Source organism: Euprymna scolopes, chromosome 1, assembly GCF_053919585.1.
Source record: "Euprymna scolopes isolate OS-2025 chromosome 1, ASM5391958v1, whole genome shotgun sequence".
In the NCBI taxonomy this organism is placed as follows: Eukaryota; Metazoa; Mollusca; class Cephalopoda; order Sepiida; family Sepiolidae; genus Euprymna; species Euprymna scolopes.
Window position 1 is genome coordinate 194,909,605 of NC_136482.1, and position 24,113 is coordinate 194,933,717.

Sequence of the window (24,113 nt, forward strand, 5' to 3'; positions counted from 1 at the left end):
AGCTGATTGCGATGAAAATGGGAGCAGGTTTTCTTATTAAATTGTGTTCTTTAAATATCGTTTAAACATTAGGGTGAATTACATAATAAGAGCCCAGGAAGCAATGTTTCGTTTGCTTATTAAATGTTTTGTAAATTAGAATTTAATTTTTGATACATACAAATTGTCTAGGTCTAGAAGGATTTCTTCGTCACGCACCGAAGACGGGAAAGGCGAGCATAAAAATTCTCATTATATAAAAAAATCACGATCTCTACCTTCGGTTATTAAAATGTTTTGTTTTTTTAAAAAAAATCCCAGCCAATAAAAACGCACCCAAACATAAAAGATATATATTCTCTCCATTTTCGTTTAAATAGATTTTTCTTTTAGATTAAAAATTCATGAATAAAACCAACAATTCAGGTTGCGTTTAGTTGTTTTCAAATGACACGTACGGTGGCAATCAACCGGTGTCGATTAGAATGTAGCCTGGTTGAGTCCGTCGGTCTTCAGACTTTTTATTCCACACTTCATCTAAAATTGTAATAATAGTTTTGCTTGCTATTTTAGAATTCAAGACTGAACTTGTTTTGAAACGTTATGATTTATGATCCTCTATAGTTGGAATCGTAAAAGAAATATATGATATTTTTAGTTAGACATGAACGTATGAAAAAAAAAAGATTTGTATTATTATTCATCGGACTACTATTCTTATCTTGAGTGTGATTTTCACAACGTTTTGGTCTATGTAATCTCCGACCTTCTTCAGGTGTATCTTGCCGAAGTCGGGAATTTGGACCTCTATCCAGTCATGGGTGACGGAACAAGAGCATGCTGCTCCCGTGAAGTAAATAAAGGGTTCCGCTCGAAATTTCGTCAAAATTCCTGAGTTCGACAAGATGCACCTAAAGTAGGTCGGAGGTTATATCGACCGAAACGTTGTGAAAATCACACTCAAGATGAGAACAGTAGTTCGAGGAATAATAATACATATAACCAATCCTCATTTCAAAAATTCAGAAACTCCAAACAAAAAGATATTTCGATAAATACAATCAGTTGATTGAAAACGACAAAAATGCAAAGATTGACGCCTACTAACAAGTTGTACTTTGCTTTTCCTCGGTATATGAAGACATACAACTCATTGTATGTACAGAAATAGCACGTTCCAAAAGAAGATAATGTCGACACCCGTAATTTATTGTTTTTCAAGTTTCCAATTGTGATTAAAACGTAAAAGAAATTATTTCTAAAGATCCGAGATGAATCGACCGACCTCAGAAGACAAGTGTTGATTTTTTTTCTTATGTAACGTGTCACTATGTTATGGCTTCGTGATAATATAACCATAAGAAACAATGTCAGGCACTCAGCATAGAAAAATAATACAAACTTCCGGATGTGATTCTCTTAAAAAAATAAGAGACACAACAGTAAACGATGTCTCGTAGTTGAATTCGTGTTCAACTTTGACAGTTAGATATCAATTTAATGTAAATACTTATATCACCATCAATTATATTAAATAACTTTGCAAGTCATTATACACTTTCGTCTGAAAGCAAGTCAAGCTTAATGATAAATAAAAACACCATTTTAGAAGCAATGGAATCTGCCTGTGTTATTGGTATTAGAAAGCAAACATTGCTTTGTTGATCGGTTTCTGGCTTTAAATCGATTTGTATTACCAGTTAGACTACCCTCCTCTTTATTATTTTGAATATGCTATGCTGGTTTTCATTGCTGTCTATTTTCCTGTATATTAGCCATTTAGGGACATTAAAATATCTGGAACAGTTTATATATCAATTATCTAAGACACATTGGCAACTCGTTTCTATTTTATCTTTAACTGAGGAAACTACATAACGATCACATTAATGTGACGTAATACGATTCTGTAGAAGAATTCAAAATTCTAACAGTTTTGTAGAAAAGGTACCACGTTTACCTTGGCAACAGCCGGCAGAATCCGTAAATCGCCGGAATGTTCCGAATGAAAACTGCGTAAAAACGTTAACTCATTTAAAACCCTATAAAAATAGCAAAGCATTATGTTTAAGCGATGAAAATAAAGCAAATGCAATTATTTAATGAATAATGTTACTGACTTGGCTAATACTTTAGGTTTAGAAATGTTAGCCTGAATTGCAATGACAACTGCAACACTGGCTAAGTTGAACATTATTTGGAAGGACAAAGTAATCAATATCGGCTCAAAGATAAGACTATGCGTTCCTTTGTTTCCTGTATGCTTGTCAAACATGGACCTTTACAGCATAATTAGAGAAGAGGATTCAGACGTTAGAAATGTGATGCTTTAGGAGATTGCAAAACCACGTAACCAATGAGAAAGTAAAAAAACAATAAGGCCAGCCATTGGTCCTTACGAAGATCTCACCACAATCAGAAGTTGTAAACTAAATGGTTCGGCTACGTAACAAAAGGAGAGAGGCTTGTCAAGAAAGCGTTCCAGGGAGCGGTCAGAGGAAGAAGAAAGAAAGAAAAGAAGAAGAGATGGGAAGACAATATTACAGAATGGACAGAATTGAAGCTGAACATCCGGCCTTGACAGAGTACAAAATAGACTTGGTGGCTTAGTGGGAGGTGCCCTTTTCTCTTCCCTGCAACCGCTCTCCCACAGAAGAGACGTTGCGAGCCTATCCTTGTTTTATCGTTATTTCCATGGATGTGTTCAAGTACAACGTTAACAAATTCCTAATGAACCGCCCCTTAAGTAAACACTTCATCAAATCTCCACACTAACGTAATGTACTTGCAATAACCCTTATCCCTGAGTGGCTTCCGGGCCTTGATAAGTGGTGACAACTGTGTAAAAAAAAAACCCTGTCAACAATAAATGTTTTATGAAGTAGATTTCTGATTAAAAAAGCATTCATTTTTTCCCTTCCTGACCAAGAAAAGTTTAAGGTCGCTTTTAAAAATAACACAACTAAAAATGTCAGTTATCTTACGTTTAGTCAGTATGACATGCGGTTTGTAGGCACGTCAATTCCTATGACAACACATAGTAAGAATTTAGATATCGGTTCAATTCTGTGGCGTTGGATATTAAAATTCGTGACGTTAATATTGTTAACATCCATAGTGAATATAATTGTATCAAAAGGTTTCTAACTTGGCATGGCATCAACTAATCAAATTTCCCATACATTTGCTGCGTTTTTATAAAAATGTCTTCTAAAAACACCTACAGTCTTAACTTATTGCACATAGAAACAACTAATTTTATATTATATATTATTTTATATTTTTGCAAGAATTTGAGATGAGGATTCATAATTTGAGTATTTATTTTTTGCGGACTATTATTCTCAGAAAAAAACACAAACATTGGATTTATAAGATCATAAAATCTAACCTTGATCGCTCTTCCGGACCCATGGTACAGCAGATAGAGGCGTTGAGTCCTTATAATTCCAGGTGATTGTCTGAAGATATCGGTTTCAATCCTACTCAAAAGATGATTAGTTGAGTGAGACAACAGCAACTATGGAAGGCAGTAATTACTTGGGGAAAGTTATTAGACTCAGCATTCCTATTCCGTCGGGGTTAACCATCCGAAGAAGGCCAAAGGATAAGTAGGCCGATATGTAGTGAAACAACAATTATGAAGATGAGGATATGAATCCGCAAAAATAAATACTCAAAATAATTTATGAAATACGCATAATTATAATGGAAGGCTGTTTCCTCCAATCTGGCATCTCACGGTAGCCTTGCTAGAGGCCAGCATTTAAGCTACCGGTCACATAACGCTGAAATTAACAGGAAATCGTAATTATGCATAAAGGATGGTTTATAATGAGAAAAACAATCTTTGTTTGGATTAATAAAACTTGTACAGGGTGTCCCAAAAGAAGCTGATAGTATTGAAACTTTTCAACTGAAAGTACCTCTCTATGATAAATATAAATTCCTTAATGGGGTAATGACTAATGATGACTTTAGTAGGGTTAGATGCTCTGAAATCTTTTATCGCTAGTTTGATGCTTCTATGGTTCTATTTTATATTTGGTCAATTCGGCTTCTTTTGGGATACCCTATACAAAAAATATGTAAGCAAGTTTCCGACATATTTTTTTTCTTCCTCCGTATGCGTAAATACAATTCATTTCTTCAGACTCTTTAATATTAAAGTTTTCTTACCTATCTCTTGATAGCTACAGCGGCTGGAGCGCTAACTGTTTTGATTTCGATTCTAGATGATGGCAGCCATTTTTTGAAACTTTTGAAATCACTACCATACATAATATTTTATAAAGAATTGCATCTGTAACAATAAATACGAAATCTGCATGAATTAAAATATAGTTAAGCGGATTTTACGACAAAGCAAGGCAGAAAATTCACCAATACTGTTCAATATAACTACAGATGCTTTTAAAATCAAATCTAATTAAACGTAACAGAGAGAGGTAGTTTTATTAAAGCATTGCGAATAAATAGATATAGAGGAGTATAAGAAGGCTATAGCAATGCAGCGAACAGGATGTTGTATTGGTTTTACTTACGAGTAAAAATAGACATACGTCACACCAATACGACAACAGGTTCTCTGCATTGCGACAACCTTTTTATACACCTCCATATCTATTTAAGTGTATTTTACGACTAGGCAATGCCGGGTGTTCCCCGCTAATGTTTAATATAACTACAGATGCCCATACAATGCAATAATCGAAGTGCTACGTTATGTTTAACTCAGGAAACAAAGCCGTTGCTCGGCGACCCCCTCCCTCGACCCTAGACAACCCGCGTTCGATATAGATTTATTGCGGTTTGATGCTGATTGATAGATTTGCCATGATTATTTTTATTGTTTGTTTCTGTTGTACATCACTTTTAAAATTAGTTTTCTATTAGCGGAAAAGATTCCTGAGGTGATTGGGAAATGAACGGAAGGGAGAGGAAAGTATGGAAGGCAAAAAGAACAATAAATGCGGAAACAAAGGAAGCGTACGAGTTAGATGATTTTGGTCAAGCAATTAGTTTTAATGGAAACGTGAAAATACACATCGTGGGCTTTTGAAATATTTTAGTAAAATAGAATTGGATTAAAAAGTGTTGAGGACATTAAAGGAAAGAAGAAGAAGAAGAAGAAGAAGAAGAAGAAGGTGAGGAGGAGGAAGAGAAGGAGGAACGGGGGGACAACAAAGAGAATAAAAAAGAAAGACAGGTGAGGAGAAGAAGAAGAAAAAAGAAAGAATAAGAAAGAAAAAATACAGAAGTAAAAAGGAAAAAAACAATTTAAAAAGAAAGATAACAAAGGCAATAAATAGAAAAGGAAGAAAAAAGGAAAAAAACAAAAAAGGAAAGAAAAGAATGATAATAAAAAAGGAAGGACAACAAAGAGAAGAAGTAACATACAAATATAAAGAAATGGAGAGAAGAAGAAGAAAAAGAAGAAAAAAGGAACGGAATCGCAACAAAGAGTAGAAGAAAAATGAAAAGGGGAAAAAGAAGAAGAAAGAAAAAGAAAGAGTAAGAAAGAAAAAAGAAAAGAAGAAAAAGAATGATAGAATAATAATAAGGAGGGGAGGACAACAAAGAGAAAAAGTAGAAGAAGAAAAAAATAAAGAAAAAGAAGAAAAAGGGAAAGAAACAAAGAAAATAATTGAAAGGAAAATAAAGGCGGGAGATGAAAACGAAGAAACAGAAGAAGAAAAACTGAGAAGAAGAAGAAGAAAAAAGAAGAAAAATAAGAAACAAGGAAGACGAAGAAGATAAGGAAGAAAAAGAAAACAAAAAGAAAATGAAAACAAGAAAAAAAATGATGGATCTAATAACGAGAAAAAGAAGAAATGAAAAAAGTACAAACTGTAGAATGAGAAATGTGAAGAAAAAAAACCCCTGAAAAATAGGAGCAGCAGGAAACGAAAAAAAAAAGAAAAAAATGCTTGATTTTTTTTTTGTTTTGTTTTACGGCATGTCATTCCTAGTGTGATTCAACATACTCTATTCTTCTTTTAATATGATGACAACAACATGGTCGTCTTAAAGTCAATGGCCGATAAATTTAGTCTTGTTCATCATTCAACTGAGAATCTCATACACTCTTATCCTCTAATTACCTCTGACCTAGATAAGTGGATACTATTTGGTATAAGAAAGTGTTTCATATGTTCAAATATTTATTCATCTTTTACATATATTTTTTTCTATATGAACGTTTTGTAAGCTAACATGTTTCGCGGTAGTACTATGCTTAATAAATATGTACAGCATAATCACGTTGACACACCGGTTCTCGTCAGATCACCGAAGTTAAGCAACGTTGAGCCCGGCTAATACCAGATGGGTTACCATTTGGGAATTCTAGGTGTTGTATGTGCTCTCCGCTTATCTTGGCATCGTTTCCAGTCGTCCTGAACCTCCACTTGCCACTGGTAGTCAACAATGTCGACTCAGGAGAGGTGTGGTTGGTGATTGCGCAACTCTTGCCACATAAATTTCACGCGCAGGCACCCTTACAGTGGGTATCCATAGTCTGTCAAGACTGAAGGAAGCCTATGCGTAATAAATAGTTTATTAATTTATTCTATTAAACTCACAGAAAGGAATCTTGAATGCACTACGACATCGGATCAGTGTAGACCGAGTGTAGTTTCAGCTAGCAAGAACACTCGACGTTTTTAACTGCTTCCAGGTTGGGGTCACATTTCTTTATTCATTCCAATACATAAAACACTCAATTGACAATGAGAATGAAAAAAAAAAATGAAAATAAACCAAAAAGCAAGAAATAAGATCCATTCCTACTTTCTACTTAAAATCTCTTTTTTTTATATATTTTTATTAGTTTGTTCAAGCTGGGGATGGGGAATTCTCCTGGATGCCAAAACGTTACTCCCTATCTCATAAATTCCAAACAAGCTATTCTTTTAAGATTCTTAGTGCCCCTTTAAGTGCAATTATTTGAATGTCTCTTGCACTTGATTTACCGGTTATATTTGTTGTTGTTTTTTTAAATTAATTTTCATTACATCAGTTGTTCCCATACTAGAATGACGGGCATTTTCTTATGATTCCAACTTTTTTTTATTAATCTTATAAATAAAACCTTGATATTCTATTATCTTTCCCTCTCAGCCCTGTTTAAAACAGCATTTTTAGGGACATAAACTTCTACTAGGGTTGCCTTCTCGCACTTCCTGCCCCATATCACTATGTCAGAGGTCAAAATAGACTTCGTAGCTTAGTGGGGGGGGTGCAACTTTCTCTTCCCTGCAACCTCTTTTTCACAGAAGAGACATTGCGAGTTTGTCTCTGCTTTATCATTATTTCCATGACAAGTGCTCGTTTAAACTTCAATCTACAACCCCCCCTTACCAAACTTTCACAAAAACACTCGTCTTACTTAAACCACTGTCAATAATTCCCTCGCTCTTTATCTGTGCCTAAACCTAAACATAGATTCCATGAACAAAGCTTCTTTCTTAGAACTGAGCGCCTGTATGAATTCTCTTCTGTTTTCCAGCTACTACAATTTAGTCGTCTTCAAGTCCAACGTAAACAAATTCTTGATGAACTCTCCCCCTAAGTAATCCAATTTACCAAATTTTAACAACGAACAATTACTACGACATTTTCCCTTTGGGCACTGTTCACGCATTAACCCTTATCCTCGAGTGGCCTCTGGGACTTGAACAATGATGACTCCTTTGTAAAAAAAAAATAAATAAATAAAAAAATAATAGATCTGGTTTCCTGAGAGGTATTTATACTTTCTAGTATACTAGCCTGGGTGCCCGGCGTTACCCGGATGTTTGGAGGTGTGTGTTGAGAGTTAAAAAAAAGTGGTAGTAGGCAGGCAGGCAGGCTCGAACCCGTAACGTGAAAGCAGAAAAGAAAGTGAAAGAAAACCTGAAGTCTTACCCATACTACATGACGCAACTGGAGATCCGGAACGTTGGAATTAGTAAAGTTATTCCAACCGATAGGATTACTTGCAAAAAATGGCGACGCAAAATAAAACAACAAAAAAAAACCGGCCCTCCTTATAGAAAACTGTCCAGTTAAGGGTGAAGGAATAAACGTTTTTGGACAATTTTTGAATATTTGTCGTCCGAAAGGTCATACTTCAAAATCATATCGATCTTGTGAAAATCCGTCGCCTCTGTCGAAAGTTTTAGCCAGACATACAAACATACATACGTTTAAACAGACAGGTAAGATTTATATAATGGATTATCCGAAGACTTGTTGCTCTATTCGATATTAGAGTTTTTACAGATCGTCCATCGAGAATATTTACACGCGCCGTTGTGTCACATCATATAACAGCCGTTTCCCAGTAGAATTTTACAGCTGGATGTAAGGTGGCTAACACTTTTTATTTTTTATGCGGCAGAAATTGCACTTGTCATTTCTGAGACTGCTCGTCTTTGATCTTTCTGAGACTACAAGCCTTGATCTTTGGCAGTAATTATAATCCTATCCTGATCATAGTGAAGCGATCCTCATTTTAGCCAATCTCTAGAGACTTCTTAATCTATTAAGACACCAGTTAATTCAACAAGAAAATATTTTTATAGTTTTTACAATGGAAGTTCTTGGTGTATTTTGGCGACTCTTGCATATCATTTCCGTAGCAGACTTATTTCCTGATACTATCTCATTTGTAAAAGAGTCTTGTCGAAAATGTTTAACCAGTTTCGTGATCGAGGTTGTATTGTTGAACGCATATATACTTTTCTAGCTTGCACCTTTCAAATGCTTGCACAAACATCAAATATACACCTCACAATTATTTTGTTGTTATTCTCAAAATCAACACAGAAACGAATTTATCAACATAACTTTCATTTACAATTAAGCTTTTGACCATTAACTAAGAGACAAATGTTTAGTTGAAGCGGGGTTTTTGTGTGTGACACGACGGCAGAGAAATGTCAATAATGCTCAACGGCCGTCAGTCTTTTGCATTTTCTCTCTCTTTCTCACCGATTTATGTTCTGTCTTATATAGAAATCAATCCGTATTCCTGGAATGTAAATATCAAGATATTACATTCATCCTTTTTATATTGTGTTGCGCAATTCATAACCTTTAAATGCAAAGATTTCCCTTTTCTTAGTGATAATTACAATTTCGGTCATAATATGGGACACAAGAATGTAAATCAAAAATCCATCTAGAATGTGCATGTGTGCACATCTCTACTTTCATCAGCGTCACCCCAATATCTAACAGCTGCTCTGCTGGATCTTGCTTCGTGATATTGATATACTATTTTGAATAAGTTGTAAATTTCATAAAATCACATTGTGATCGCATAGAAGAGACACACATTGTATGAATGCAGCTGGTATTCCGCTACAATTTTTTTAGTTGCTTTTTCATGGTGTAATAAATATTCATGTCTGTCGATCACCTGTCTATAAGTAATGGTATATTTATAAGTAAGCAGCCTAGACAGGATGTACAGGTGTGTACGTATTAATATGTTAGGTCTGTTTATATCCGTTTTTAACCAATATATAATTCAATGCTTCTTGTATATTATAATAGTATTATTATGCGTCAGGTGAAAAATGCAACAAATATAGCTAAACAAAATTGTGAGTTACATGTGCACAAAATAACAAAATAATTATATATATATATATATATATATATATATAATTATTTTGTTATTTTGTGCACATGTAACTCACAATTTTGTTTATCTATATTTGTTGCATTTTTCACCTGACGCATAATAATACTATTAACTCTTTAATATTTATAATATATTTTAAGTTTACCATTTTGATTACCTTAGTAAACTTATTGTAACTTTTATTATATATATATATATATATATATATATATATATATATATATATATATATATATATATATATATATATATTGTGCGCAGGGCGTTAGCTTAGTCGGCAGAGTTCTTGCCTCGCATGCAAGAGGCTCGGGTTTCGAATCCCGGGTTCAGATGTGTCTAAATGAGGACGGAACTTGAATCTTGAACTTCCGATTTGTTGGCTTTCATGGGTCTTGTGGATTGCGACGTTGTTTGGCTATAGAATTATACATATACATATATATATATATATATATATACACACACACACACACACACATATATATATATATATATATACAAAATGAAAATATCAACAACACAAAATAATATACTGGTGCATATAGATTTGATTAGCAATGCAGTAAACAGGATACATAAAAGTAATAGAGGCAATAAAAGCTCTTCATACCTAGGCATTTCGAAGCCTAATGCTTCTCATTCGAGGAGGAGGAATACTCAACTGGTTATCTCTCACGTCCTCTTCTACGCAGGATATCTTAATATTTTGTTCCTAATGTTCCTATGGCTAAACGTTACATTCTTTCTTCGTTACCTAACACCCTTTTCTAATCGTCTGATACGAAGCATTTGGCTTCTAAATGTCATGGCATAAAAGCTTTAATAACGATTACTCCTTTTTTATGCGTCTTTCTCAGTTCTTCCTTTTCCATTTTTCTTATTTTCATCTCTTCTTTACCCCTCCCCATTAAAATCTATCCGTTAGTAGTTCCTTGTTTCCCTCAGTAAAAGTATATGAAAATTCTTATATACATGTAAAACGTACTTGGATTATATCTTAAAAATGATTATAGGTCTGAAGATGTAGGTTCTCTGTAAAGAGGTATTGCTTTAACATGTGTGCATATATGTAGCCAATAATGGTTTTATAAATAAACATACTATATAGTAATCCACATACATACAGTTTCGCTGTATGATAGCTCTTGGAGTGTAGGTAAATCTCCCATGACGGACCAGGGATCGAACCTACAATTATTGTGTTGGTAGTCAGCATCTCTACGATATTGGTGCTTACCAACAATACCACCAAATGTCTTTTGATCTATACATGTGACAACTGCTTTTACGGTACGAGATTTGTTTGCTCATTTCCATACGAAGAGCTTCACGTATACTAAGCAGTAGGTGATGCCATTTACGACGGTACTCTACCAAGAAAAAGTGCTTAAATAACCATAGCAACGTTCCAGACATAATACCATCTGTTTTTTCCACAGGTATCGATTAGAAAGAGATTCAAAATTGCATTTTTATGATGAGTGAACTTTATACCATGAGACAGAAAGATTAAAAGACAGAAAGATTGAAAGAAAGAAATTGGAAGAAAGAGGAGGCAGTAAAGAGAGATATTTATATATGCGATTAAAATTTGTATCCGCCAGGAACTACTGCTTACCGTAGGTTGAAGAAAGAATGTAAAATCGGAAAACAGATCGAGGTAGCTTCGTTCATCGCCCATGAAAAATATAGAGAACGAACGTTACAGAGAAAACACTGTTTGGGAATTGAGATGGATCATATTGTTGGATAACAGGGGCAACAAATTATCGATGAACAATGCTTTGAACTGCAACGATGATGTATTACTTTGAAAGGATAACGAATACGTGTACATGATGGGGCTTCAAACGACAAGACGAGACAATGTTCACATTCTGCATCCTGCAGGGTCTCTTCTCCCCGGCTTCTCGTCTGACTTCTTCGACTAACTTTTTTCAACACCTTTCTACTTTTCTAACCTACGTATATATATATATATATATATATATATATATATATATATATATATATATATATATATATATATATATATATATATACATATATATACATATATATATATATATATATATATATATAGTCATCTACATCAGTGCGGCCAGACAAGCAGCTACCTCAAACCAGGATCGAAACCTGATCACTAGTCGGAGCTTCTAATCGTTACGCTATACGGCTGCTGCTATGCGGGCAGTGAAGTTACAATTTTTTTTTGACATTGTCCAAATACCTAAGTTCCTTTTGTTTACACAAAGAGCATCGCTTCATACGCTAATGGTAATTTGTATATCACTTCCCAATTTGCTCAACCTAAGATACGGAGCATTATAGACATCCAGACACGGTACTGTTTCGCTGTTTCACAGCTCATTAGTATGGGTATATACTAATGAATATATGTATATGCATATGTATATATATATATATATATATATATATAGGCATATGAAGGTGTATAAAAAGAATACGAAAAGTATGAAGGCTTATAGATTTTCTTTATTCGTTTTCTATTGGTGATGTGCAGGAATACAAACTATTATTATAAAGAAATAAAAAAAAAGCTTTTTGTACATGTACGTGATTTTCGAAATATTCCTTCGTCTTCATTAGTGTAGTGAAAGTGATGTGTATGCACGAGGAGGAGGAAAAAACAGAGGACGGAGGAGGAGGTATAGCCAATGAGAAGGTTCCACATTAGTTTTAAATACATATACATATAAGTACGCACATACACATATGGACACAATACATATGCACATATATACGAAAAATAAAAATAATGAAACAGTAAATAAATATGAAGAAACGCGCATTTAACTGTCTAACATGTTGAATTCCAACGGTAGTATTTATTTCAGGAGAGAACAAAGATTCAAAATTCAAATCCAGACGTTATAAGGAGAGAAGCTGTAAAATCATTTGTATGTATATATATATATATATATATATAGCATGCTTTGAATCGACCTGTTACGCACACCATTTGAAAAGCGAACATTTTTCCGAAATTAATAATGGAATACGTCGCATGAATACAAGTAAGACCTTTTACCATACAACTGAATGAATATATATTAAAAAAATAAAAAATAATAATATATATATGTACTTATTGATTTGTAAATCGCCACTTGTTCTCGTCTCCTCTTACCAACAGCGACTATAATTCATTCCTCGCATTGTGACAGCCTTCTAAATCTCTTTTACATACCTATCCCACACAATGCTTCAAGCAAACTACATATCAATCCTATATATATATATATATATATATATATATATATTAAAACTATTTCTCTGTGATTACGCCATTTTCACGTCCACAAAGAATCTTTTCAGCCGACATCTATATAACGTATCTAGCTATTATTATTGTAACACAGATTTTTTTGTCGGAAAATATATTTGTTCTCAATAATTTATTTATTGGGAATATTATCCTCATCTTTCTTAGATGTTGTTTCATGATATTTTGGCCAACTATTCCTCAACTGGTAACCGCGACGGGATAGGAACTCTGAATCTCCTAACTGCTTTCTCAGTAATTACTGCCTTCCATAGCTGTTGCCATCTAACTACGTTTTTGACCAAGTATGGCTCTGGCCGGCTTGTGATAGGATTGAAACCACTATCCTCAGGTATTTTCACCTGGAACCGTACAGATTAAACGTCTCTATGCACTACGCCACGGGCCCGGAGAAAGATGAGAATAATAGTCCGCAATAAATAAATAAATAAATAATACTCATCTCAATTATGAGTTCCAAATGAATAATAAGTATATTTGTTTTTATTTATCAAAAATTCCTTGTTATTGTTTATAGAATTTAGTAAAGTTAAATTCTTAAAATGTTATTTAACCATCGTTCTCATTGAATTGCATTTTCTCTTTAAACCAAATTTAATTCTATCTACACGATAATAATAATACTTTTCCTGCTCAGATAATTCGGCAATAATATGCGACCATATAAATATTAGTAGAAATAGATAACAGATATCCATCTCATTTACTTATGAATTAATGTAATGGTCTTACAATTTCAGAAAACTTTATTTGCAAACAATTCTAACAGATATAAACGAGTTCATTTCTTGTAGCATTATACATATCAAATTATTCTCCACAAACTTTTTAAACGCCGAATAATTTTATCTTGTATTCGTAGTTATGTTAACCAGATAAACAATGGAATATTTTAGTTGATATTTAAATACGAGCAGAAACTTCCGTATCCTACATATTTTTACATATATATTGTGTTTTCATATTAGATATTCACCCAGTTCATTATTAATAGATGTCAACTGACAAGCCATTAAATAGATACTGCTTTTTGACATTAAGCAAGAAACGAAATGATATGCTCTAAAACACAAAACAACACTAACGATATAAATTGTACATCGCTATAAAATGTCTGGATTGTGATGTTACAAACTATACAACATTTCGTTTTAAATAACCAGAAAAGGATGATATGCCGTAATGTTTACAATAGAGAAGTTGTCAACCACATAAAAAAGTAACCTATTAACCGACATGCAATATGGTTTCCGTTCTGAGAGATCAACAGCTGATTTGCTGACGGTAAGATAACACAGGATCAATGAATCTATTGAATGTGAATTTATTTCTATGGCAATCGCTCCTGACCTATCTAAGGCATTTGATAGGGATTGACGTAAGGATCTACTTCAGAAGTTCAGCCATTACTGATCATCAATGTCTCATCAACTTCTTAACGCTTATGAAACGTTATCTTTGAGTGGCCACCTGACCTTCATAAGTGAGGACTTTTTAGTAAAAAAAGAAGGGACAAACGTTTTCCATTTTTGATACGTGAAATACTCATGTCTGCAAAAGCAGTTAAACCTCCACAAACAAATATCTTCACTTTACGATTTATAAAAAGTTGAGTATCGAATGCAGTCGCAAATACTGGGGACATTTTTACCAAAAAGAACAGAAATAAGTTATACACCATCCAACTATTCCTACAGCTATACATAGAAAACGGAACTATAAAACCTGCTATGGGGCAAGAAGAAGAAAGAAGCAACCTTATTAGAAGTTAGTGTCCCCAATGATACTGGGTTAAACAGCTAAAAGGGAAAAGAGAACAAAATACAAACGCATTATATATAACATGAAAAGAAACGGAAATCTTATGAAGGATGTTTCTCATTCCAATTATTATAAGAACAACTGAACTGATGAAAAAGAATTTAAAAAACTTCCTGGCAAATATAACCAGTGGACCAAGTGCGAAAGAGATTCAAACGAGTTCACTTAAAAGGAGAGTCAGAATCTTAAAAACGATCTCCCGATTGGAATATCTAAGTTAACGAGTGAATATTTGGCATCCGATAGGATGTTCCATTCCCAGTCTGAACAAACTGAAAGTCAAGTCTTCTTTATTCGTGGCAGAAATATAGTTTATACGACATCAATATTTTATAGGTCTTTGGAGACAAGACGTCAATTCGCTTATTGATACCGACTTTCTAGTTGGTGAGAAAAAACTATAAAACGCAGCAGATCGGCTCAGCGTGGTTTGGATTGAATAAATTGTGAGTTTTCTTTAAATTCCTGTAGACTTTACAAGATGATAAACACTACAGCAAATGACCAATCCTTTTAATCCTTCCAGATTTTCGGCAATTTTGACATCCCCTTCTCCTAAAAAAGTCATTCCAAATGTAACGTTTACAGAGTATTTTAAATTCCACTTTAATTCTCTAACGTGTAAATTAAAATGTTCATAATATATAAAATACTCGTGCCAGTAAGGTTTTCGTAACACAGAAATACACGTGGACGCCTTAATGAGTGTTTCTAGACTCAAATGGCAATTTCTTATCGAATAGATTGTTTTCCTAACGAAAAAAAGCGACTTTAACTATTTTTGATATTAGGTCCCTTTTCATTTGATTTTTATCATAGTATATTTAAAATAAGGTCAATAAATTTTAAGTTACGATTATTGGTATTGGTCCTCGACAAAAGGAGTATGGACCTGTAAATTCACGGTTAGTCCGTTCGTTTGTCCGCATTTTCTCAATAACTACGCTTTTAAATCTTTTGAAATTCTGTGCAAACATTAAACATGATATGAGTAAAAAAGTAACCGAACGGATTTTTCGGGAAAACTCAGGTTGTGCCCCCTAGGGGTGCCTTTCGGGTTACAATGGCTAAAATTGACACTTTGTGCTTATTAAAAACAAAATGATGTCTTGGATTTTTTTAATAAACTTTCTGGAAAGTTGCAACTAACTGATTTCTATGTAATTGTGTTTGTCTATACTTTGCGATAACTTTTGGGTGTGCCGCAGGGGCTCTTTTAGGGCTAATAAAAACACTCCATTTTTGGGACTATTTTACCATATTTGTCCCAAATTTTCTGTGTATGTCTATTTAGCAGTTGGTTTTGTGTATGTCTATTTGCAGTTGGTGCTGAACTCAAATTGATGTACTTAATCATTTCTTTTTTTTTCATGGTTCAGAACTCAAATTTACATATGTTAAGGCCTAAAACGGCATCGTTTGTTCATTTTCACCAGGATTTGACACCCTCTGGGGACTTTTGGGGTTAAATTTGGGGGGTGCTGAACTAAGTCATTTTTTGTGCCTCGTTCACTATGAACTCACGGGGGATCACCATGCTTCACTTGTTATTACATTTAGTTGCCTGGAATTAATTGTATTTATTCACTAGTTGAAGTAGCCGGCGTTACCAGGTTGTGTTTGATATATTTGAATGTTCCGTCATCATACATCTGATTGATTAAACGAAACATTAATTCATAATCACTTCGTTTTTTACTCCACCATGGAGGTCTCGACTGTAGCCCTGATTCTCTTTTCTAGTTTAATCTTTTATATTTTAGTCCTTCTTTCAAAATATGATGTAATTCTTGCAATTATCATTTTATATTAAACTCTTAATCTTAAACAACTTGAAGAAAGAAATTTATGTGCGCATGCGCAAAAAGAAATAAAAACATATCGGCTTGTTGAAATGAACATTTCGCATTTCAACCGCCCGGTATATGTCTGCACACGTAATCTATCAACCCAAGCTAAGGATTTACTCATTATAAACAATCCTTGGTGTATAATTACTATTTCCTGTTAATTTTAGTGATATGTAACCAGTAGTTTAATAGTTTACCTGTTAACTAGTTGCACACACACACACACACACACATATCTACTTTCTTTTTGTTTATATAGATTTAAAAGTTTTTTGCATTTGAAAAATATTCTTTAATCATTTTATAGAAGTTAAGTAAAAAAATGAGTTTTTTGTTCTTGTATGATTTACGATCGAAAATTTCGTTAGTCTATTTCGGTTAACACTAAGAAAATACTATGTATAAATATCCAAGGACTTAACCAGGAGATTAGATACAAGAGTAAACCATGATGAAATTTTCTGTATATATATATATATATATATATATATATATATATATATATATATATATATATATATACACACACACATTATATATATATATATATATACATTATATATATATATATATATATATGTATATATATATATATATATATATGTAGAACACATTTATAAGGCAAGTGTTCACCTAACCTGTAAACTATCTTTTTTCCTTTTTAGCGAGGTGGGGGATTGAATTCTTCTATTTCTGTTGGGACGTGATATTCTTTAAATCTAATTTTTTTTACAAGTTGGTCACCACTTATCAAGGCCCTGAAGCTACTCAGGGATAAGGGTTATTGTAAGTACAGTACGTTAGTGTGGATATTTAAAGTGTCTACTTAAGGTGGCGGTTCATCAGGAATTTCTTTACGTTGGACTTGAAGACATCCAAGTTGTAGTCAGGAGGGAAGCAGGCCGACGGAACAGAGTTCCACAGGCGTGCAGTCCTAAGAAAGAAGCTTTTCTACTTACATTTGATTTCATCCTAGTGAATTTGTAATACACAATTGTTTGTTTATTAGTTATTACAATTATGTTTATCATTTTTGTTATGGCGTTTGTTATTATATATTAATGGTTTCTTCTCTGCAAAAAAGCATATGAAAAGCATCCAGATCAAAACTATGGTAAATGGCTGCATTACAAACAAAGAGGGAGTGACTGACTAGGAAACCCCGTATCACGAAAATCTCTAAAAAACACGAAGAAACATCGATTCCATGCAATAGCATCTCAAGGATAAAACAGAGAAAAATAGTTTCAAATTTATCATCTCCGTCTACTTATCAAGCATTGTCGAAGAATATACAGAAATAGATAATATATATATATATATATATATATGTATATATATATATATATATATATGCATATATATACATATACATATATATATATATATATATGAGAGAAAGAAAATAAAAACTGTAAATTGAACTTTAAAAACAAAATTTATTGTTCGATTTAATACGCCAACAAACAATTTACAAATTCCTTATTCTTCGGAGTTTCAAATAATGCTATTTTAGTTATTCTTCTCATCAGAGGACATAAAATAAATCAGCAAATTATATTCGTAGCAATGATAGAATTTGCTAGCTACATTTGTAGTAATTTTTCTGATTTCTTTATGTCCTCTGAGGAGAAGAATAACAATAGCATTCTTTGAAACTCCACTGAATAAGGACTTTGTTTCCTGAAGTATTCAGTCGAACAATAAATGTTGATTGTAAAGTTCAACTTGCAGTTTTAATTTTCTTTCTCTTATAATAAGCTCTACTCTCTATTGCTTACAGAGCTGTTTTAATTCGGTTGGGATTAAATTTTCTATATATAAATACTCTTATTTATATTAGTTGGACGTTTACCATTGCGTATATCAGGTAAACACTACATCCCTTTGTTTTCATTAATATATATATATATCTGCGTGTATATATATATATATATATATATATATCTGTGTGCATATATATAATATTGTATACCAAAGGTACTTAAGCTTTTCTGCATTTTTCCCATATCATTTATATGCTAGTTTACATGTTCCAGAATAGATTTTGTAATCTTAGTATTAAATTTATTTATATATTTGTTTTTAAAATTTTATTATTTTATTTTTTACTATATATTCGTATAAATAATATTCGTATGGTTTTACATTTTGTTATTGGGGAAGTGGTGTTTTCCAGTGAAGAACATGTATTTCACAGCTGCACTGTTTTAAAAGTCAGAAACAACTACATTGTAGGCAGCTGAGGAGCCTTGTTTTTCTATTTCAAAAAAGTTTAGTTTAAATAATTTATAAGTATTTGATTTGTAGAAATATGAACTTTATAGGCAAAATATTTTATTTATCATTTGATTAAAATATATCTGCGTTGAAATACAAGATCGAACAGCATTATGAAATTGTCCGTGGCATAAAGTTTTGATATTTGTAAATAATTCCTGTTTTATTTAAGTTGAATTCACGAAAGCAAAATTAATCCTACTTCGTTTACGTTATAAAGCTTACATTTTTTTACTGCTAAAAATATTTGAAAAACCATACTGCACAAAAGCCACGGATCGTAATGATCATTAAACCTACTTGCTTTTGGTTTTTAGTTCCAAAACTTCAAAGCACTTCAGTCGAATTTAATGGAAGTCGAAGATCTTTTTTCTTTTTCTAGATTTTAGAAATAGTTTTGCATAAAAACATACCTTTTTACGGAGTCATATTTGCGAAAACTGAATATAAAATTCCAGAAAATTTAGAGCGTTTTTATCGAACTATCGACTATGGCAACTATTTAGTAAAAGATTCAGTGCCAACAAAAAATTAAAAAAATATGTATTGATCATTTCGAGTTTTACATAGCGCCGACTCTAGAAGTGTAAGCCTCGTTTAGTTTTAGAACTAGTTTCCGATGGTTCGTTGTATTACACAAGTCCTGGGAGGTAACTGGTTCGCAGTAGACAGTTCTCGAGTTGGAATCCACAGACCAAAAGATTCTTCGCGTGTTGCAACAACATATGCGACATTGCTACAGAAAGGTTTAATGTTTATGGAGCAGTTCTGGTTTCTGATTGGTTAGTAGCAGAACGTGAATTAATTCGATTCGTCAGTTCCTTGCAGCATCGTTTATAAATAGAATCTCCCTACTGTGTGGGATCATACCACATAACATATCCTCCGGGATGATGGGACGTGTCTCCTAGCGGCTTCGGCTGCAGGGAGAGAGGGTAGTACATGTCAAGGATTCGTCACTTGACACTCAGCCCAACCGGTGAGGGGCCGGGAACCGGCCCAGCACCTGTAGGACTGACGTACACCGCCTGGGTAATACCTAGGAGGTCCACCCTCCCAGGCCTTGCCACCGGGCTTTCCGGGGGGGCAAGTTTATTGCTTGCTGCCTGAGGCGCCCCGACCGGAGAATGCTGACGGGGTTACTCAGGCAATTTTTAAAATTTCAGGAGTGCCCCTCCTTTAGGGGAGCCTGCGGGGTCCCCACTTTCCAGGCCTTGTGCCACATTTTGCTGAGGTGGGCAGCAAATAAATCTCTACCCCATTACATATCCTCCGGGATGAGGGGATGTGTCTCCTAGCGGCTTCGGCTGCAGGGATACAGGGTAGTAGTACTCGTCAAGAATTTATTCTGGACACTCAGCCCGACAGGTGAGGGGCCGACATTCGGCCCAGCACCTGTCGGACTGAGGTACACCGCTTGGGTACTACCTAGGAGGTCCACCCTCCCAGGCCTTTCCACCGGACTTTCTGGTGGAGCAAGTTAATTGCTTGTCGCCTGAGGCGCCCCTACCGGGGAATGCCCACGGGGTGCCCAGGCAATTTTTGATGAGCCAAGAGTGCCTCTCCTTTAGGGGAGCTTGTCTACATCCACCTTCCGGCCTTGTTCCATATTTTGGTGTGGTCAACAGCAAATAACTACCCCATTACAATAAAAAAAAATATTGTAACTCGCTTATCAAAAAAATCATACCCCCTCATAACGGAGGTCCCTAAATGCCGGAAAGTTTTCTACTCTAATAGTTTCTTCCCTCGAACGGCTTCACCTTGGAATTCCCTTACTGCTGCCTGCTTTCGTGACTGTGCAAATGTTTAAATGTAACTTAAACCAACATTTTCTTCATCTCTCCTTAGCATGGTCCCACATAGTAGCTCCTTATGCCCAAGTGACGATATGGCTCGTAAGGTGTGAACGTGAGTATATATATATATATATATATATATATATATATATATATATATATATATATATATATATATATATACACACACACATTTATTCATCTAGACCGACTTATTCTCTGCGCCAATAACTTGATGAGTTGTCTTTATTTGGCGGCCGACAACAATGAAAGCATTGTTGGCGCCGTCGGGGAAATGACTGGAATGTGAAGAATGCTACTAATCATTGGGAACGGACCAATAACAGCAGCGGCAATTGCAGTGTATCGCTCGCTATAGACACGCGCACTGACTCCGAACCGAACGGCCAATCTTGTAAACATCTACTGGGGATATTTCTGAGATGTGCTATTGTTATTTTAATAAGTCTCTGCAATTATATTACCAGGAGAGGTTATCGCCACGGATTGACTACCTGGGTGTCTCAAGTTCGAATCCGTTTTGTTCTACAAAATCATTTTATTGGCAACCTTCACGTGGTTCCTGACGTTTTTCTAGAAATAATACTAAGAAAAATATCGAGGAAACCAATTCCCACAATCGAATGTTCAGATTCAGATAAGGGGATGAGTATGAAATAATAAACATTGTATTTTATACATGCCGAGTGATCGTAGTTGCTTGAGAGATGCGTTCATAGTCCAAAATAAAATCAGTTGCTCTCCTCCCTTTAGGAAGTCACGTGCAAAAGCTGATATATACCCAGGCAAGCCAAAAAAAAAAAAAGTAAATAAATATTTCTCATTTTATTACTAGTGGTAATAAATGTAACAGATCGTTTTTTTATTATTATTTAACCGCCTCACGATACCGCCTCACGATGCCAGCCGAAGTGAAGGGAGCTGAAAAACCAGCTAGAACAAAATTACTATCACATATGACTTGGAATCTACAAAGTGTTACAGACAAGTAGCATCTGTTTACAGGCCCATTTGTGTGTATTACTTAAATTTTGTTATTCGAATGTTACGGTGGCCAAGTTGGTACGACAGAGATTGGCAGCCGATGTGTACCAAGTTCGAATCTAGGTTATTCCATAAAAACACATCTGCTTAGAATTTTGGCAACCTTCATATTATCATTCCCATGACTACCACATACCGTTAGAAAAGAAAAAGAATGACTTAAACACTATCGGGTAAACCAATGCCAACTACAGATTTTATTTTTATTGCATAAAGAAGTACGATTATTAAATTCTTGTTGTGTTTTTTAAAAGCGTTAATTTCAATTCAATGCAATTATCTATAAAAAAACTTTTATGTGTGTGAGGGTTTGAAATAAACTTCACTTCCGTTTACTTATTTGGGGGGGAAGTTATTAACAGCATAATCTTCTCTTCTCTTCTCTTCTCTATTCTATTCTTTTCTATTCTATCTTCTTCTATCTTCTATCTATCTATATAAATAAAATGAACTCATTTTTTCCCGTCTGATTTTGACATTAATAGGATTAAAAATCAAGATATTTCATGCAAATATAATATGCACAAACGGCAGAACAATATCTGAGGTGTGTTATAGGCTTATTATTTCTCAAATTCCTCGATAATCTTAGATTTCTATACTTTTTCTGCTGAGAAGTCACGGCCAAAATCGGTTAAGATCAATGGAAGTGGTAAAATATTTTCTCTCTAATAAATTCCTCCTCCCCCTGCCACCACTTAACACCGTTTGGGGATCGTTCACAAGGAACAGTTGAGAAGAGAACACCGGTTTGGCTTCGTAGTTCTTTCATGTGAAGTTATTTAAAATCACTAAACTAAGCTGCAGTGCTCTGTGGCGTAGTGGTTAGCGTGCTGGACAATTCACATTATATTTTCACGTTCGCGCCGACCTAGCGTAGTCGTTTTGTTTTTTTTCCTAAAAAACTGGAATGGACTTTTCTTGGTGGCCGAACTGTTAACGTTGCAGATGTTTTTGTTTTTTTTCACACTTTATTTTCCTACTTTTACTCATGACTCCGGGTTTGATCCTTCCTACTTACCTCATAAACGACCTCCCTGATAATATTGTTTCGGAGATGGGTATATTTGCCGATGACACCACTCTCTATAACAGATATGAGGGGAAAACAAATGAACACATATCCAAGAAAATGGCAGAAACACTAGAGGATGACCTCCAATCCGTAGTGGAATGGGGACAAAAATGGTTGGTCTCATTCAATGCTGCTAAGACTAAGCTTGTTTCCTTCAATAACTACAAGAAACCTTCTCTACCACCAATAGCAATGGCCAAGAACACATTGCCTGAAAGTACTTCTTTTAAACTCCTCGGCCTAACGTTTACAGGGAATATGAACTGGAATAGATACATTGAGAGCATTGCCAAGGCTGCTGCAAGGAAGGTTGGCTCCCTCTACCGTGCTAGAAAACTACTTACGCCTGCCAGTATCCTATACCTCTATAAGGCAACCATTCGCCCATGTATGGAGTACTGTTGTCACATCTGGGCTGGTGCATCTGCTGCTTGTCTCTCGCTCCTGGACAGGGTTCAAAAAAGAGTCGCAAACCTGATAGGTCCTGAACTGTCATCTGGGCTTCAACCTCTGTCCCATCGACGAGATGTTGCATCCCTCTGCCTGTTCTACAAATACTTTAATGGTGAATGCTCTGACGAACTGCAAACACTTGTACCTCCCCGACGTAACTACCCCCGACAAACCCGACAAGCTACTAAGTCTCATCCCTTTACAGTGGAGATCCCTAGGTGCAAGAAAGCCTTTTACTCCAATAGTTTCTTCCCCAGAACTGCGGGTCTTTGGAACTCCCTTCCGGGATTCTGCTTTCCCAACTGCAATGATATGCAGAAGTTCAAGTGTAATGTTAACAAACATCTTTCTACTCTTCTCCCTTCATAATGACCCCGCTAATTAATTCCCTAATAGTAGCCCCCTGCTTCAAAGTGGCACTGTGCCTTGTTTGGGGTGAAAATTGAATAAAAGAAAAAAAAAAAAAAAAAAAAACCTACCATAACATTTTTTAAAACTCCCCCCGTCCCGGAAACAAACACTCGGGCAACGCCGGGTACCCCCGCTAGTTTTAAATAAATTAACATGTTTTAATAAATGGACGCGTTGGAAACTCACTTCCGACTTCGGTAAAGTCATTCATTTTAACCTTTATTAATCTTATTACCGGAGACGCCGGCTTTGCTCGGGCGTAAAATTCGCTCAAATATGATATTTTAATTTGTACAAATTTCATATATATTATTTCGGGGTCGTGATTTCAAAAATTAAAAAAAAGATATTTGTGTGCCATCAGCATGAATCGAAACTGCAGCATTCAAAGTTAGTGACTTTAACACTACCACCATAACACGTATGTGAACTGATTTAT

At 34.6% G+C, this 24,113-nt stretch overlaps 1 protein-coding gene and 1 pseudogene across 5 annotated transcripts in view; one reads left to right on the forward strand and one right to left on the reverse strand.

Moving 5' to 3' along the window:
- Window positions 1–24,113, reverse strand: part of LOC145278893 (follistatin-related protein 1-like) — a 762,811-nt gene that overhangs the window by 585,197 nt on the left and 153,501 nt on the right. The window lies entirely within an intron of this gene.
- Window positions 6,227–6,343, forward strand: LOC145285119 (5S ribosomal RNA; annotated as a pseudogene).